The following is an 18,646-nucleotide window of genomic DNA, read 5'->3' as shown; positions in this document are numbered from 1 at the left end:
TTTTTTTTTTTTTTTTTTTTTTTTTTTTTTTGATTTCTTTAAGTATTTTTTGCAGTGCTGGCTTGATGGTCATGAATTTCTTTAGTTTGCAATTATCTTGGATCATCTTCATTTCTTCTTTATTCTGACGAATAACCTTGCAAGATATAGCAATGTAGTCTGACATTTATTTTCTTTTAAGACTTGAAATATATCATTCCAAGTTCTTTTGGCTTTTACAGTTCTTCCTTTCTCTCTCTCCCTCCCTCCCTCTCACCCTCACTTCCTTCCTTCCTTCCTTCCTTCCTTCCTTCCTTCCTTCCTTTTCTTGAAAATCTGCTATCCTCGTGGATTTTCCATTATAAGTGATTTGAGATTTCTCTAACAGCTTTTAATATTCTTTATTCTGAGGTTTTTGTAATTTCATTCTGATGTTTTGTAGAGTTTCTTTCTACTCTTGGATATTTGATGTTCTAAATGCCCCCAGTACCAGAATATCTTTCTCATTCTCTAGATTTGAGAAGTTTTCTGGTATAATTTTAGTGAATACAGTGGGCCCTTGAGTTATGACCAGTTTGACATATGAACAACTTGGATTATTATTGAAGTTTTAGTTTTAACTTACAACCAAAGTGTTGAGTTATGACCCAAATGTCAGCCACTTGTGCTTCCAGATGGTTTCATTTACAGATTTAATCCTTAAAGAGTTCTAGAAGGAATATTACATCATCCTTTTCTATATGGGGTTAATTTAGAAACCTGGGCTATTATTGTCTCTCTAAGGGCACTGAGATCTGTCTGTACATAGGAGAGAGACTTTCAAGGTTGTGTAGAGCAGTCTGAGCCTTCAGTTAACAACTTGAGTTACAAGCAGTCCTTGGGAACAAATTGAGTTCCTAAGTCGAGGGTCCATTGTATATTTTCTGTCATTAGTCTGTTTTTTCACTTTCCTCAAGGCAAATGATTTTTAAATTTGGTTTGTTAGAATTGTTCAAGAAATCTAGAATATTCTATTCATTGATCTTATGTTCTTTAGTACTCGCAGAATAATTTAGTACATACATTTTATTTTCAAGCCCTGACATTTTTTCTTTTTCTCACCAAACCTATAGTTGAGACTAGATTTTGACTAATTGAGGTTTTCATTTTAAGGATTTGTGTTTGGTTCTTTTTCTGAACCACTATCATTTTATTGACTATGAAATAGTCTTTCATATCCTACATAGTCTTCCTTAATTCATTTAGCTACTCATTTGTATTTTCATAAGTAAATTGACCATTTTAATAACTGATTTACTCTACTGCTCATTTTTATCTTTTTGGGGGGTGTACTGGGGATCCAACTTGGGACCTTGTGCTTACAAGGCAGAAGGTGGCACCACTGAGCTAAATCCCTGGTCCTTTTATCTTTTAATAATCACTTCAACTATCTTTTAAAATTTCATCATCTGGAATTTTATTCATTTCATTCCCTTTTTCAGTAGTATTGGGGAGTTGTGACATTTTAAAGGTACCGTGCTGTTTTCTTATGATTCTTTTGTGTGTGTGTTTGTGTGTGTGTGTGAAGATAAGTTAGGATGGGCATTTCTAATGCTATTGTGTGGAGGACTTATTTAGTAAGTGGTTTTCTCTTTGTCATGTTCCCTACTCTGTGGATATGTCTCAGTATGAAAGTACCCCCCTCAGCCTATTCAAAAGTACTACATTCAGTAGTTATTACTGCTTTGTGAGAAGAAAAGAACTTTCAGTAATGTCAACATCTAAGGGGCCAACCGTATACCAGTGTATAATTTAAACATGTTTATAAAGCACTCTGGTACTTCAGAAACCCAGGAAAAGAAAAGGGGGAAATACACTGGACACTTGGCTTATGAACTCAATTCATTCCTGAGGGCTGGTTATAACTCAGGTTGGTCAGTTGAAGGCTCAGTTTCCTCTATACAGCCTTGAAAGTCTTTCCTATGTACAGGCAGATCTCAGTGACTTTAGAGAGACAGGATTTTTCAATTAACCCCACACAGGAAAGGTTGTAGTAATATTCCTTCCAGAACTCTGTATCTGAGACCATCTGGAAGTACAAGTGGCCACCACTTGAGTTGGCACTCAAGACTTTGGGTGTAAGTTAAAGCTAAAATTCTGGTCATAACCTAAGTTTTTCATGTGTCAGACTGGTCATAAATTGAGGGTCCACTGTATTTTTAAATTTTGAGAGAGGGTCTCACTAAGTTACTCTTACAATCTTCCTACTCAGCCTTGTTCTAAATATTTCTGTTGCTGCCTATAGGACTATTAATATAACCAGACATGGAATTTAGTAAATTTGAACAGAGAGGTGTGTTATTAGTTGCCTGTGATTTTTATTTCAAGATATTAAAACTTAGAATAACTGACAGATTATGTAATTGTCAGTAATTAATGATGATGTTTTTCAAGTGGGTACCAAAGTAATTTTCTCCAGTGTATAGGCTTGCACTTGTATTTATTTAGATCTGCTATTTTCAAATGCAGTTTTCAACATTCTCCATTGTATAAGTTGTTTTGCTTTTGTTGTGCATTAGCTAGGAGTGACACCAGAATAAGATAGACCCAACTATACATTATAAGTAGTCCCTTGTTTATATTAACAAGTACTTGGGCTTTGTTTTCACATTCTTTGTGAGGTGAAAGCCCACTAACTACTTTACCATGTAGTCCTCTGTTTATATGTTGGTGGCTTCCAACCACACACAAGTGACACTCCTTGTTATGAAGTAGCATCCAGTTATTAATTAAATCCATTTTGTCTACTTCTAACATGGCCTTTTTTGAGTTGCTCATTCCTTCAATTTGTCTGATAAATATCCTGTGAGCAGATGGATAACTCCCATCCTACCTGAAGCAGCAATTTCTTTAGCACCAAATGGAGATCCTCCCTTCCTCCTAGCAGTGGCACTTCTTTGATATCGATAAGATTCTGTATGACAAGCTCAAGGGTAACGTTCAACCACATTGTGATCTGACCAGATACTAGGCTGTGCCTACCTTCTCAACTCTTTCATTTTTTCTTTCCTGCATATAATCTCAGGGCTACTATTGGCACCCCAGTGATAGCCCTTAGATCTGTCTTTCTAGAATGGCCACACTAAAAGTAAAGTTCCTTTCCTGTTGCCATCAACTTCTCAATTTTCTTTTGGGATAAGTGACTGAATCTAATGTGTTTTGTCCCCCTGAGTTTGGCTTCTGCCCTTGTGGCAGTCCAGCCATCACAACAGGAACATGCCTGAGTTGGGGAGTGAGGATTGAGAAAGGAAAGAACACTCAAGCCTGAGTGGAGACCAAGAGAAGTCTGATTTGTTTCACAGAAACAGCTCCTTTTATAGGCTCACATCAACAGGAAGCACCAAGCAACTATTTGTATCTTTTATGCAAAGACCAGATTTTCTGACTCTTTACAAAGAACATCAAATCTGTGGCTGTCTCTTTGAGTTTCTCCCATTGCAGGGTCAAAAACAAATTTAACAAGCAGAGTCCTAGAAAAGTAACAAATGTTACACAGATTGTATCAATGCCTTGAGTGTAGAGGTGAAGAAGTTTCTTTGTAAATGTCAAACGCCTAGAGGGCCATGGCCAGGCTCCCATATAGCCCCCTTTTTATTATATTTAGAGCAGGGACTTTCCCAGCTCAGCAAAAAGACTGTGCCTGTCTTAGGTGAGAAATGTCCAGAGAAATCCCTGACCTGTCATCAAGCCATGAGAATTCTGATACTCATGTTCTGTCTTAGGTTGGATATTTCTCTACACTTCTCTTACCCATCTTTGACTACTAGCCTCTGCAGGGGTTAGACCATAGGTATGGAAGGCTTAATGTGCAATTTTAAGCCAGGAATCTTTCCTGCCATGTTCATCAAAGATGAACTCACCATGCACACTAATATGGGTAATATAACACATCCTAGTCATACTCTTACCTCAATCACAATAAGAGGACCTAACAGTTGGGTAACTGATGCCATGGAGGGTAAGACCTCTTTTAACTGATTGATAAAACGCTGAGCAGCTTGTGCTGCATCAAACTTTAAGGAAGGGGCATTCTGTAGATCCAAAATATCTAGATGTAACTATTAAATCTAGGGAGGTATTTTGATTATACCAAATACCTTCGTAGATGGAATCATTATATAGCTTATTGGTTACACAAATCCATTGATAACCAGGGTGACACATCAATTGAGAACAAACTTTCAGCACCCGTATTTCTTCTACCATAAGAGTAACTTCATCATATAATGCATTTATCTTTTGTTCTTATCTTTGATCGAATCCTACTTGAATAGTTATAGTATGAGTCACATTTTTAGCTAAAACATTTAACATATTAAGCATCCCAAATTTCTTGTGCCAAAGCAACTGCAGCAATTTCGGCTGTAGCTATTACAGTAATAAGGGCTACAATCCCCACAATATCCAATCCCATCACTCTTGTTTTGTCTACTTAATGCTTTCTCAATTACCATTACCATTCATAATCCTTGATCTACATACCAGGTTTCATTAAGTTGAACAGGTATCATAACTAATGGGGGCTGTTGTAAAATCATCACAGAGGAAATGGGAGTCAGCAGATTCTCTGTATCCCCATATGATATACAATTGGTCAAATTACAATCATAATAGCTGTCGTTATATTCATTATCAGTGTCATAAACAATATCTATATTTCCTACTAATAGCATTAAGGAGCATTAACACAAGACATTATCTTTTTCTTTTGTTCTTTGATTTGAGATAACACAGTTTTTATGGTATTTCTCATATTAAAGGTCCCTATGTTAAAAACATTGAAACTAAGGCTAATAGCTTTGACATCTGACCATAAACATATTTCTCCCAATGCAGCAGCAAGTTTCCAAATGCTGGTTTGAGGAAAACCTGAATCTGTCCATCAAAGTCCTGCAGATAAGCTTAAGTCCAAGTGATTAGTCCAAAAACTTTTGAGATGTGTCATTAAATGGTCTTTCTTGAGGTATAGTAACATAACACCTCTTCCATAAAATAGTTGTACTGCTTATTTTTGTTTCTTCTTCACATAAAGATAATGATTGTGGAGGTTACTGTCCCATGATACTGGATGTAGATTTGTCAGGATGATCCACATGACAAACCAATCTCTCTGGTAACCATCGAGCTCCATCATGTTCGTGTGAGAAAACACAAACATATCCTTGGCCCCATATTAAAATGGGGTCAGGTCCATACCATTGACCAGTTAAGGGATCTCTCCATTTTACCAAGGTATATGGAGAACCTTGTGGATGCCAGAATCTTTCTGCTGCTGAATGGCCATGCTTATCAATTTGTAAAAAAAATTTAAAATATAGGTAGCATGATTTAAACAATTTCTGGGTGAAGAGGGGTACAATTCCCCCTTTTGTATTTTTTGTAGTTGCACCTTTAATAGTGGGAAACAGGGGAGAATACCTGGATCAAAAGGTTATTGTCATAAACAATATATTGGAAAACCTGCATGGTCAAACAACATGAATACATTTTGTATACCAGAAAAGTAGCAATAATAATTATTATACTTATATGAAATCTTATGTCCTGTAATGTAGCTTTGTATCAACAGGATCTTCCTTTTTTTTACAGAAAATATTTTATTTTGAAGATAGCCATCATAAACATGTTACAATAACATATTTAGAATTCAGCCCTTTGATGATAACCAATGTAAACATTTTTAACAACATATTTAACAAGGCATATCATTTTATAAGGCTGTGAAAATTATTTGGGCTCCCACTAGTGAACAAAGATCAGAATAAATTTTCTGAGCAGCTGCTTATTTACCAACAAAAGTTTACCCAAACTTAAAAGTTTATATTTAATTATCTTTTAAGTTTTTTATTTAATCCTATAAAGCCAGGTTGTAGAAATCAACAAACTACTTGTATTTGATGACATTTTGATAAAAATACACAATTGAACAAACACTTTTGAACATTCAGACAGACAAACATAAGAATTTAAACTAGAGTGCACTTAGATGGTTTTGGCCAATTGAATTATAAAATCTTTTAGTTACTACTAGTTAAAACTTTTGCAGGTCAAAATTAACAGAGACCTCTTGTAGAATTAGGGTTAAAGGAGTGAAAACTCTTCTTGACTATAAATGTAAACCTTTTATAACAGACTTGAAACCAACAAGCAAACATAAATAAATAATTTCCATAAACATTCTCTATATACTTAGGCCTTCTGGTCTTGTATATCTTTCTTCACCTGTTTTTAATTACACAAACATATAAAAACCAAGTATAACTCTTACTTATAGCTTTCCTAATATTTTTCTATCTCATTTACTACTAACCTTCTATAACAAACTTCAGTTTAAAGTGCCTTTTTTCAGTTTTTAGATTGTTACATCTTAAAATTTGACTGGCTGCCAACAGAACAGTATTAACCTTGAGTTTTTAGAAAAGAGCAAGATAAGCCTATAATCGCAGTTTAAGAATTTGCAATGCACAAGAAGTGTTACCAAAACTAAATAGTTTTCACTAGCAGCTGATTGTCACAGAACAGAAGTTTGAGCAACTCCTAGGCTGGAGCAAAAGAGGCCAAACAGAATGTAAGACAAACAAACCGAAAGAACCAGGGACTCTGTTGGGGAATCTCCTTAATCTCCTCCTCCGAAACCAGAAGAACTCTCTCTCGACCAGAGGGTCTTGAAGAGGGGAAAAAAATCAACCTCCCTCCCTGTAAACAGAGAGACAGGGTTCCTACCAGAGGGGCAAAGGATGTCTCTGGCCCCTGCAGCGGGGAGTCCACTAGCACATCTGCCTGGACCTGCCGGCCTCCAAAATGATCTGGATCACAAATTAACAATTCAGACATTGACAGGAAGAGAAAGACACAGAAGCAAAAAAAAAAAAGGAAACCAAGGACAAACTATTTCTACAAATTCTAAAAAATTACACAATTGCTGGTGTCCTACTCTAGCACCAACGACACAAATCTTTAAGCATATGTACAAAAAGCATGCAACTATTGCCAGCTACCATTTTTAATATTTACAAGAAAATTCACCGCTCCTTTTTGCCTTCCTTTTGAAGATCCTCTTTTTTCTTTTGGTCGAGATTTCCTTTTATTCTTTATCCAGCAGTGTCCTTCACTGGATCCCTCAATACTCAGATCCCTGTTTGGGTGCCACTTGTGGTGGTCCAGCCGTCACAAAAGGAACATGCCTGAGTTGGGGAGTGAGGATTGAGAAAGGAAAGAACACTCAAGCCTGAGTGGAGACCAAGAGAAGTCTGATTTGTTTCACAGAAACAGCTCTTTTTATAGGCTCACATCAACAGGAAGCACCAAGCAACTATTTGTATCTTTTATGCAAAGACTGGATTTTCTGACTCTTTATAGAGAACGTCAAATCTGTGGCTGTCTCTGAGTTTCTCCCATTGCAGTGTCAGAAAACAAGTGTAACAAGCAGAGCCCTAGAAAAGTAACAAATGTTACACAGATTGTATATGCCTTGAGTGTAGAGGTGAAGAAGTTTCCTTTTAAATGTCAAACACCTAGAGGGCCATGGCCGGGCTCCCACATGCCCTCCGACTCCAGTAACACATACCCCTTTGAAGCCACATTTCTTCATATTGCAGTCAAAACCCATATCTTAATGAAGAGTACAATTCTGTTGAAGACAGAATTTTGCTGGGCCACAGGTCCATTATAAGCCCCCTTTCTAGTAAGTATGTCCTTTGATATGCATCATAACCAAAGCATTCTCTCCATAACACCTTTAATATTATTTGACAAAATGCAATATGCTTGTGTCATCAGTATTTTAGCCTGTGTAGTCTAGGCTAGCCTTGTACTGACAGCAGTCCTCTTACCTTAGCCTTCTGTGTCTTTAGTTTTGGATACTATGCTAGTGAAACATCTTTTACTTGATATCCAGGGAGAACTTGACACTATTGCGATCACTGCAGTTGTCTCTCAAATAAACAACTACTGCTGAATATGGGGTTAAATCCTAGGTGTAAAAGTCCTTTGGGCATCTATCCCATTTTCTATCACTGTATTCTGGCAGATCAAAAATTCCAAGAGGAGGGCTGGGGATTTAGCTCAGCGGTTCTGCTGCCTGCCTTGCAAGAACAAGGGCCTGCGCTCAACCCCTGGTACAAAAAAAAAAAAAAAAAAAAAAATTCCAAGAGGAGAATATTTATACTTAAGAAAACCCTAGAAATTATCAGAATATACCAAGGAAGCATGGGTCAAGAAAAAATTATCTTCAAAATGCTCCAGGAATACAAGAAAATCTGTGTCAAAATATTGTGAATATGAATTAAAGTGACAGAGACATGACCAAACCATGATATAGATGTAGCTAATTTTTTTTTGGAAAAGTTCTTAAAGAATTGGAATATAGCCAGTTGTCCTAATTCATAGTGATTTTTTTTTTTTTTTTGGTTTTTTGAGACAGGGTCTCACTGTGTAGTTGAGACTGACCTGGAACTCACTATGTAGCCCAGGCTGGTCTCAAACTCACAGTGATCCTCCTGCCTCAGCCTCCCAAGTGCAGGGATTACAGGTGTGTGCCACCATGCCCAGCCATAGCTCTTTAATCCTGTCTCTTGTATAGCCCTCATGTAAAGACAAAATTGAGCCAAGTTTTGGCCCCTTATGATAGCATGGCCTGTCCTACTAATTCCAATTATATATTCCTCATTTCCTTTTAGATCTCATCAGAAAAGCCTTTTTTTAAAAAAATTCACATTTCTACCAACATTTTCTGCATGATCACTTAGATCATCTCTACATTTTAGGCTCTTTTGCCTAAGGTGCTCTCAATCTGATCCCTCACTAAAGTGACCCTCAATGCTCTATCTATGACCATCTGGGCTTTTTCTAGCCTGCTCCACACAGCTCATCAGACCTCTGCCCACTCCCCAGATCCAAACCTGCTTCCACATGTTCATGTATCTGTGACATTGACTCCATGTTACTCTGTGCTAATTCCTGTCTTATCCTGTGAGTGGTGTTTAGCACTAGGATGGACTGGGTAAATTATGAGGAAGAGTAATTTATTTCTAGAAATCTAGAGGCTGTGAGGTTCATGATCATAGTGTTTAGCAAGCTAGGTATCTCATAAGCATCCAGTCACCACTTCCAAGCTGGTGCCTTAAAGACATCATCCCCTGTAGGTGAGTTTATACAACTGCAATCATCGTATTAAGGCATTAAGATTTGCTACATCATGGACCGGTTACTCCATGTGTGCTAATTTAGCATGAGAGAGAATGCCAAAGGCATTATTTTGGAATTCCCCAAGTTTAGCACAAAATGAGAATAACAGTGAGACTAATAGGATCTAGCATGTATTACATGCCTAACACAAAATAAGCCTTTCTTGGACACTTTTTTTTTTTTGGTAACAGAGAATCTAACTCAGGACTTGCACTTGTGAGATAGGTAGTGGAACCACTGAGCTAAATCCAAGCCCTCTTGAGCACTTTCTTGTCATCAACAGAATGATTTGAAGTAATAAATTGTACTTCTGAATGTAGAATGTAGACCTTTAAACTCTGAAAGATTAATTTTTTGCCTATAATATTTAAGAAGTAATAGATGCCCTATTGAAATTAAAGATGCTGATGGTAGGGTGGTAAGCAACCACTCAGGCTCTCTGAGATTTGGAATCCAGACACTGGAAAATAACAACTTGGAGGAAGACAAACAAACAAAAAGAAGGATCTGGAAGGAAAATTAAAACTTATGGAGAAAATGAAGAAACAATACAATACAGAGAAGAGAAGGGACAGTCTATGTTTTCTCATTGGCTCCTCACTCCTGGCTCATGGGAAAGGGAAACCAAATTTACAGAGACGAAGTTGGGGACCCCAAAGGGCTTCAGGGAGAAACATGGTAGTGGAATGGACCAGTAGGTTCATGAGCTGCAGGGAGAGTATGGAGTTCTGCTCCCGTGTTCCTGGAGAGATTGCTTCTGTGAGATGCCATTCCAATGAAGGGCTGCTCTAGGATTCAGAGCAGCCATGGAATGGGTTCACTTCAAGGGGTCCATTGTTACATTTCCACACTGATTGGGTGAGAGGCAGCCATGTTCAGGGGGCTCTGGTCAGGCTGGAAAGAGACCCCTGATGGATTTGTGCTAAAGGATACAGACGACCTGCCCACCCTCCCAACCAGAGGGCAGGCCCAGCTTGAGTTGCTGTGGATTTGAAAATCAGCATTCACACTGTTGCTCTAATCCTACTGACTGCTACTGCCTGCACCCATCATGGATTTGGGGTCTGTCTTCTTTACCTACCGGCATGTATGGGAATGTGTCTTGTTTTAAACACTGCCCCAAAATTGTAGGTTTCAGAAGAAAACGACGCTTTCAAATCACAAAGAAATTTCTTTTTCTTTTCTTTTGTTCCTTTCTTTCCTTCTTTTTGTAAATGTATGCATTTGGAGAAGGGTGGTTGTTTTGTTTTTGTTTTCTTTCCTCCTTTCTCCTTCACTAGTTTATTGAGATTTAGGGAATGCACCTTTGTCTTTCCGGACTTCTTATTTCTTCCTTTATTTTTCCTCTTTTGTCTTTTAACATTTCTCCCTTTATTTTCTCTTATTTTGATTCCCCATATATTTTCTTTTTTCTCTTTTTTTCTATTATCTACTATTTCTCATGAGTTTTTTATCTTTAGCTAATTCTATACACATCTTTCTATTTTCCAGTAGGATCCTTCATACCGTTTTTCTTGTCTCCTTCTTATATAATTTAAGGTTCCAAATTTTTCTTATACATCCCCCCATTCCCAAACTCTATATGTTTACTAGTATAATGGTAAAAATTTATTAATCATTAGATACAGTGGTTCATGAACTTAATTCATTCCATGACTCTGGGGAAGATGGCCATATATTTGTTCATGTGGGGAATGTGACCATGTTCATGTTCATCACCCAGTGCAGTTTGTAAAGAGAGGCAAACTTTTGGCAGATGTTTCTGAGAAGCATTTGTGAACCAAGGTATTACTGTAGTTCACTCTATAAAATTACTGCCAATTGTTTTGCCACCATTATCAGATTTACAGATGTCATATTTCCTACAACTAGCTGTAAGTCAATATCTGGGTTGTCTTAATGTTTACACCAAAAATGTGGATTTTGTCTCTAGTGTTAAGGTTGGTACATAATTGGTTCTTATGGTATGTTAACATCTAATTTTTCTTGGATAATACTACTGTAGCTTATTTGCTTAATATAATCAGGGCACATAATTGTTGCTATTTCTCTGTAAGTCAACACTCAGGATACCTTTGTGACATTAATAATACTAGAGTATACTGGGATAATTACACTGTACCCTCTCCTCCCAAATTAGTTGAGGTGGCTGGACCTTCTGGCTGAGGCAAAGGACAATAGTTAGCTATGATCAAAGTATATCACTGAGAAGTGACTAAAGAGATCTCTATACCAGCAACAGTGTTTACATTGTGAGTGTCCAGAAACCTCAGCAAAAAAAAAAAAACAATAGAAACACAAAAAACCAAGGCAACAACATGCTTCCTCTATCTTCTAATACCGCTAAAGAGAACCAAGGAGGAGAATAACATCAATCACACATCCAAATTACTTAAAAGGATAAGAGAGGAGGTTAGAAAACAGGTCAAACATATACCTGAACAGTCAATGGAAGTAACAACTAAAATGGTTCAGAAGCTTTCAAAAGACTGATCAAAAGCTAGATGAGTGAAATAAAATGATACAAATAATGAATGAGTAGTTTAGCAAAGAATTAGAGTACATGAAAAGGCTTCCATCAGATATCCAGGAACATAGAAATTGTATTGAAAATATGGTCAGAGAAGTAATCAATGTGAGGACAGAATTTCAGAACTAGAACACAATGATGCCTTCAAAAAACTACTACTCAAAGACTATATATAAGTATCAAGCAACATGAAAAAAGGATCCAAAAGTTGCTAGATGGTGCAAAGAAGACTAAGGTCCAAGAGTAACTGGAATAAGTAAAAAAGGAGAAGACCACAGTGGCATAAAAAAAACTTGTTCACATAAATTATGGTATAAATGTGCCAAATATAGGGAAAGAAATAAACACAGATAAGTGAGGAATATAGGACCCCAAATAGCCACAACCAATAGCCACATCACATTATACTCAAAGTACCAGAAGTCTATCACAGAAACAAAATCTTTCAAGCTGATAGAGACTGACAACAAATCAATCGCATATAATGGTAAACCCATTATAATACACTCCAACACAAATATTAAATGCTGGGGGGGGGCTGGGAGAGAGGTGTTTCAAGCTCACAAAGATAACATCTAATCTTGAGTGATGTATCTGCAAAATTTTCCTTCAAAATTGATGAAAAAATAAGGTATTTCTAGGACAGGAACACCTCAAGAAATTCATGACCTCCAAACTAATATTACAAAAAGTTCTCAAGGATACCCTAGAAACAATGAAACCAACAATGCCAATAAGTCTAATAGAATAAGTACACCTGGTGAGGTGAGCAGCTAACCAAAAGAGGAAAAAAAAAAAAAAGGAAAGCAGCAACAGGAAAACAGTGCAATGACAGGAATAAGTCAGTAGCTCACAGTAATAACATTGTGAGTGGTCGCAATTCCCCAATCAAAAGACAGATTGGCAGAATGAATGGATAAAAAAAAACTAACAAAATGCAGTGTACAAAAAATGTTTATTTCAAAAAGAAATTTAAACCTAATAAAATGCAGTATTAAAAATCCATTTATTTCAAAAAGAAGTTCACAAATTAAAAATCAGTGGGTGCAAAATGTTTTATGCAATGAGAACCCAGGAAAAAGCAGGAATATCTACCCTAATTTTAGCCAAAGTGAATTTCACCCCAAAACTAATCAGAAGAAACATAGAAGGTCACAACATATGCATTAAGGGAACAATTAAATAGGAAGCGATGACAATTAAAAACAAATATAGGGACTGGAGATTTAGCTCAATGGTTCCACTGCCTGCCTCTTTAAGTGCAAGGTCCTGAGTTTGATTCCCAATACAAAAAACAAACAAACAAACAAAACCCCAAATACAGACAAAATACTGGCATGCACAACTTCTTAAAAGAAACATTAAAGGACATGGAAAATTAGATGAACACCAGTACAGTTGTAATGGGGGACCTCAATACCCCACTTTCCACTGTCATGTCTATTCAATATACTGCTCAAAACATTAGCTAGAAAAGTTAGACAAGACAAAGAAAGAAAAGAGATATGGAGAGGGAAGGAAGAAGTTAAATTATTATTTGCAGACGACATGACCCTCTACATAACAGATCCCAAAGACTCCATCAAAAGACTCCTGGAACTAATATCCAAATTCAGTAGTGTAGCAGAAAAAAACAACCCCCCAAACTCAACAGTGTTCCTATATACCAATAACAAACTCACTGAGTGTGAAGTCATACAAACAATATCTTTCACAATATCACTAAGAAAAAATGACATACTTAAGAATTCACCTCACCAAGGAAGGGAAAAACCTTTACAATGTAAATTATACTGTTCTGCAAAAGGAGATCTAAGAAGATATTAGAAAATGGAAAGCTATCCCCTGATCCTGGATAGGCAGAATGAATATAGTCAATATGGCCATACTTGCAAAAACAATTACAGTTCAGTTACTGATTTACAAACAAATTCAGTCCTGGGAGAATGTTCATAAGTTGGATTTGTTCATAAGTCCTACTATATCTTTAACACAATGTACTATGTAGAGCATAAAACATCCAAACATACATACAAATGTGATAAATACGCTATTTTTACAGATAGACATATGAGCTACTTGAATAGTTTGTTTGAATCTATGAATGTGTATAATATGAGGTCTGTATCTGTGAAAGTTTACAACTCAAATGTTGTCAGTTGGGGACTTACTGTAATGCAATCCCAATGAGACTACCAACAGCATTTCTTACAGCTCTGCAGAAAGCAATCCTAAAATTCCTATAAAACCAGAAGAGACCTAGTATAGCAAAAGCAATTCTGGGCAACAAAGGCAAGGTTGGGGCATCATAGTCCTGAACTTTGAGTTAAACTATAAACCTATCATCATGGAAACAACCTGGTATTGGCAAAACAAAGAAACAAACAAAAAGACCTGTGGATCAATGGAACAGAATAGAAAATACAGAAACAACTTTAGACACACTCAGTTACATTAACTTTGACAAGGTCACCAAATCTCTTTGCTGGAGGAAAGATAGCCTCTTTAACAAATAGTGCTGGGAAAACTGGCTGTCCACATGGTGAACTTTGAACCTAGACCCATTTCTCTTACCATGCACTAAACTGAAATCAAAATAGATCACAGTTCTAAACACTAGAATGGAAACGTGTGTGTGTGTGTGTGTGTGTGTGTGTGTGTGTGTGTGTGTCTTTCTGGTATTGGGGATTGAACTCAGGACCTTGCACTTCCAAGGCAGGCACAGAACCACTGAGCTAAATCCCCGGCCCTTAGCATAGAAACATTTAATCTGCCAAAACACAAAATAGGTAAAATTCTTGAAGACATAAGCATAGGCAATGTCTTTTTGAACAAAATATTTGCCCAACAAGAAATAACACCAAGAGCCAACAAGTGGGATCACATCAAATTAAAAAGCTTCCTCACATCCAAGGAAACCACAACAGAGTGAAGAGACAACACCCAGTGTAGAAATACTTTTTGCCACCTACTCCTCAGAAAAGGTCCAATATCTACAATGCATAAAGAACTGAAGAAAATTAGACTCCCTCAAAATCAAGACCCAGTCAAAAAATGGGCATGTGAGGTGAATAGAAACTTCTTGAGTGAAATACAAATGGCCAATAAATACATGAAAAAATGCTCCACATCACTGGCCATTTGAGAAATGCAAATTAAAACAACACTGAGATCCCACTTCACTTCAGAAGGAATGGCTGCCATCAAGAAACCAACCAATAATAAATGCTGCCGAGGCTGTGAGCCGGTTGAGTCTTGTCATAGCACTTTTTACATTTGTTACAGAAATCATGTGATTTTTAGTTTAATTCTATTCACTTTGTGTTTTGTATTTTATATATATACATATATTGATCCATATACATTGAAACATGCTTGCATCCCTGGGATAAATCCAGTATGGTCATGGTGTATGACTCTTAGTGAGTTTTGAATTCTGTTTGCAGTTCTTTTATTGAGGACCTTGGCATGATGGTATTGGCCGTTAGTTCTGTTGTTATTGTTAATGCTGTCGTAGTTGTTGAATTCTTTCACAGTTTTTGTATCATAGTAAAGCTGGCTAAACTGAATGAGTCTTTAATCATTCCTTCCCTTTCAATGGCCTAGAAAAGTTTGAGGATTATTGGCTTTAGTTCTCTAAAGTTCCGACAAAATTCAGGGGAAGGAGCAATGAGCAGCAATGGATCAGCCTCTCTGTGAATCAGAATTCAGACACTGGAAGATAAAATGTTGGCAAAGACATGAGGGAGGGAGGTCGAGTCATGGAACCCAGGAAGGATCTGACAGGAAAGTTGTAGCCTACAGAGAAATTGAAGGGATGGAACATAATGTGGAAAGATGAAGGGGCAATTTGCACTTTCTCCCTGGCTCCTGAGTTAGGGCTGAAGGTGGATGGAATCTACAAGAGATGTGGTGAGAGCAGGGATCTCCACAAGCCCTCAGAGAGAGACACAGCAGTGGAATGGAGCAGCAGATGCCGTGAGCTATGATACTTGGTGAGTGACTCCAGCAGTGGTGCCTGCAGTTTTCTCTGAAGTGAGTGCTTGGACACCATACCAGGGAGGGGCCTGACTGGGAGTGGCCAGGCGCTGGCTTTAGTTTGGGACTCCCAGCTTGATGCTCTCGCAGTGATTGGGTGGGAGTCAGCAGCTGGAGGGAGACATGTCACCAGGGAGCTGTGCTGAGGCTGACAAGAGGCAGTGTTTTGAGCTAAGGGACGCAGAATCCATCCCCTTGGCCAGAATTGAGGTTTAGCCTGAATCTGCTTGAAATTAAAAGCCCTGGCGTTGATGCCTCCACCCTGGTCCTACTGCTGGCATTTTGGTGACTGTATCCGGTGCAGACCTGGGCTTTGCCTATCTTCTTTGTCTGCTAGCAAGAGTGTGGACACTTCTTCAACTGGACTTTTCCCTGGGACTATGTCCCAGAATATAACCACACATTTGAAATCCCAGAGAAATTCTATTTTTCCCCCTCTTTCTCTTCTTTACTTCCTTGCTTCTTCACCAGTTTCCTGGGGCTTGGGTAACTTTCCTTTGTCCCCTGTCTTACTGATAATCTTTTTTTTGCTCTATTTTTCCCTCTTCTTCCTTGTAACTTTTCTCCTGTTAAGCAGTTCTCTCTGAGCTTCACTGACTATATAATTTCTTTCTTTTTTTTTCTCATGCTTTGTCTTTTATTTTCTGTCTTTCCAGTTTTATTATCCTACCTTCATCTAATTCTATACATATACCCAATAAGATCCCTTGTACCTCTTTCTCTCCTTCTGAAAACATAGAGTTTAAATTTTCTCCTGCATTCCTTCTTTTCCAAACCCCATCTTTTGAATAGTTTAACTAAAAACGCTTTGTTCACCTTCTGTCAACTTATCTTTACAAAATGACTATTGAATCATTTCCTACCATTAGTGAAGATATTGTTGTCACATTTAGTGTGTATTAGCTATACGTCACTAGCTGGATTGAATTAATGTTTACATCACAATTTCTGGCTTTTTCTCTGAAATTAAGGATGGTATGTAATTGGTGCTTTGGGTTGTTCTATCTAATCTGTCTCAGGCAGTGCTTCTCTACCTGGTGTGCTTGATATTGATAGTGTCATATACTTGTTTCTTTCTCTCTGTAAGTCCATAATCAGATAACTTTTTTTTCTTTTTCTTTGTATTGAGTTTATTGGTGCAATCTAGGTATATGGTACAGTTACATTCATCATTGGGATCCTGTACCTTTACCTAATAGGTCTTGATTCTCATTTTTTCCCCTTGTCCCTGCCCTCCCTTCACCCCTCCTCCCTCCCCATTTACACACACTTTATTTCCATTTTTTCAGTTTCTCATATTTTTTTCTTCTCCCTTAGTACGTTTCCCCCACCCTTTCCACTTTCCCTACACCTTTAGCCCTTTGCTTCCTATTTCACATTATTAATTATCTCATTAGGATCCTGTGTACTATTATAGTTTTTCACACCAAAGAAACTATTCGGTATTTCAGTTAAAGAAATCTCTGTATGAACATTAAAAATAGGGAATCCTAAAATAAAACTAAAAAGGAAAGTAAAAGAGAAAAGGCAATGATGTAACATCAAAATAATCCTTAATTCTGGAGATGAAAATGGTCCCTGAACATATTTAAATTGCTTCTTGCTCTTGTAGTCTTATCTTATTTTTTTTCATTATTTACAGAATACTTTATTAGTTTCTGTAATGAAACGCATGTAGATATGACCTTACATATTTAGGACAATGCACTACTCCTGTACACATGGAAAAAAATAAAATAAAAAAACTAACATTTCTAGACCAATATGGCTGTCCATTTCTGTACAATGCCAACTCAACACAGTAAATTGGGATGACTTTTTCCAAAGTTGACAGCACCGTTAAAGTTTCCCAAAATTCAATTTATATATATATATATATATTTGTGTGTGTGAGTGTGTGTGTGTGTATGTGTGTGTATATTTATATTTATATAAAAAGACTAATAATAGAAGTATGTTATGCATCAATAGCAGCAACAGCTTTTCCAGGTTCTGCAGTCATCTGAACAAAATTATAGGCATTCAGCACATTCCATTAAAAAAACAAAAACAAAAAAACAAAGAAAAGAATAATATCCAGAAAAGAGCAAAGTTCTGTTGCTGTTGTGGTACCTGGCACCATTTTTTTTTATTAGCATCTTAATCATCATCTGGAAAGAGAACATTCTAGAGTAATATCATTAAACATAGCTCTGATAAAGCATGGTCACTACTATGTATCATAAAGCAGGTACAAGATATTTTACATTCAGAGAGGTATGACACAGGACCGTCCTATATCAATAATACTAGAATCAGTTTTGGTTTGAAATTTGCTTTGTCTGCAAATAAGATTGCTACCCCTGTTTTTTTCTGGGCTCCTGTCACATGGAGAATTGTTTTCTATCCTTTCACTTTCAGTCTATGGGCTTCTTTTTGCACTAGGTGTGTTTCTTGTATACAGCATATTGTTGGATTTTGCTTCTTATTCCATTTTGCCAGTCTATTTCTCTTGATTGGTGAGTTGAGGCCATTGACATTGATGGTTATAACTGATATGTACTGACTTGTTATTGACATGTTGTTGGCCTTTTGTTGACTCTTTTTACTTTTTCACCTTCTCCCTTTAGTTTCTTGCCTTGCCTATTTGATTTGCTCTGTTGGGCCTCATGGTGTTGTTGCCTTCATTGTGTTTTTCTAGGATCTTGTTTAGAATTGCTTGTAGTGCTGGTTTGGTATTCATGTAGTTTCTCAGGTGTTCTTTGTTGTGGAAGTGTCTTATTTCCCCATCCATTTTGAAAGAGAGTTTTGCAGGACACATCAGTCTAGGTTGGAGGTTGTTCTCTTTTAGTACTTGAAATATGTCATTCCAGGCTCTCCTTGCCCCAATGGTTT

This window comes from Fukomys damarensis, unplaced genomic scaffold (assembly GCF_012274545.1).
Source record: "Fukomys damarensis isolate Sample0158 unplaced genomic scaffold, DMR_v1.0_HiC HiC_scaffold_21, whole genome shotgun sequence".
Taxonomy (NCBI): Eukaryota; Metazoa; Chordata; class Mammalia; order Rodentia; family Bathyergidae; genus Fukomys; species Fukomys damarensis.
This window is presented reverse-complemented; position numbering follows the sequence as displayed.